This window comes from Benincasa hispida, chromosome 7, assembly GCF_027475165.1.
Source record: "Benincasa hispida cultivar pf3 chromosome 7, pf3_genome.v1.1, whole genome shotgun sequence".
Lineage (NCBI taxonomy): Eukaryota > Viridiplantae > Streptophyta > Magnoliopsida > Cucurbitales > Cucurbitaceae > Benincasa > Benincasa hispida.
Window position 1 is genome coordinate 45,884,970 of NC_143484.1, and position 1,633 is coordinate 45,886,602.

Sequence of the window (1,633 nt, forward strand, 5' to 3'; positions counted from 1 at the left end):
TGATTCACCTGTATGTCTCCACATACATGTTTAAGTTACAACGATAATCATGGATGTTAGTTTATTGGTTTGTGGTTAATGCAACTAAAATATCATATATTTCATAGATAGAAGTGAATAAAATATCAAATATTATTAATCACATAAATATTTGTTCATACAAAGTTTACAAACTACAGGAGCCTATGATATTTAGGGCATCAACCCCAACATGATCCTCTTCCACCCGATTCTATTTATGGGGGTCATCGTGTCCATGATCACCCTAATCGTCATCATGATCACCCTCACTGTGGATGTCATGACCACCCTCGTTATTACCCTTGTCGTGATAGACCCCACCCTCGTCGCCAAGATCTTGGGCAACATCACAATGATCGTGGTCAACATCACCATGATCATGGTCAGTATCACCCTCAGCACGATGATCATCATGTTAGGTTTTATATCTTAAAACTCGTGGTTTGTAAACAATAGAACCAATTCTCAAAATTCAATAAGATGTTATTGAATAGATGTTTTGCTTATTAGAAATCCAATAAACCTAAAAGTCCATTGACTATTACATGTGTACTTAAACTTTACGTGGAAACATAAAAGTAGATCAGGTTCGAGTAAATAGTCAAAATGATCTATAGTATATGAATAAGGTTGGGTGTCTTATTCTGGTAACGCTATTGGATGCGGCCTACTCTGTAGTTGTTACAAATAGTTGTAAAGTGCTACAAATGAAGTGATCCTAATTCGTATATATTATGACATGAGGAGTGGGGGCGTCCCTATGCAAAAGGGTTTGTACTAGATCAGAATACGAAATCAGTCATTCTTACTTTATACCGCTGTTTATTGTTTAAGACTGGCTATTTCAAAGCGATGACCTAGGTAACTTGACCTTAATCCTAAGCTAAATATGAACTCCTGTTTATTTGGGATTATCCTTAGATTTTCATAGGTGAGGGTTGGCTCAACAGCGCCGACTCAATAAACTCCCATTTCAGGGGTAAGACTAGATAGATAACTGGGGACATAGGGTACAAGAAGAAATTCACTCCTGCCCGCTTTTAGAGATAGTAGAGAGGTTGTTCACTTAAGTGTTGATTCTGAGTCTTGAACAAAGGGCCCCACCCTCTCATTGGCCCGAGAGGGACTTAGTTTGTTGATTGGATCACAAATCAATTGTTCATTAGAGGATCAGTGGGACTTAAGGAACAAGAGGTAATCTTGGGGGTAAAACAGAGATTTGACCCAGTCGTTATTACGAACAACCTGTGAAGGGTTAACTTACTAATCATGGGTATATCGAGTGGACAGGGAGTTCAACTATGAGCTTTAGTGGAGTGACCCATTAGTTAACGAATGAGGTTAATTTGGTCTAATAAGTTTAGCCAATTAATCTCGGATCGTTGGAGCCCATGATCTGTAGGTCCGCGAGGTCCCCCTACTAGCTCGTAAATGGATTAGCTTTAGAGTAGCGTGATAAGTTAATTTGAAACGTTCAAATTAGAATTAAAGGAATTAGTAATTATATGAGATATAATTACACATATAATTTTAAGAATTAAACGAAATTGGAGAATTAATATTTAAATTCTATTTAAATATATGAAGGTGGATTTGTGTAAAATTAATTTAA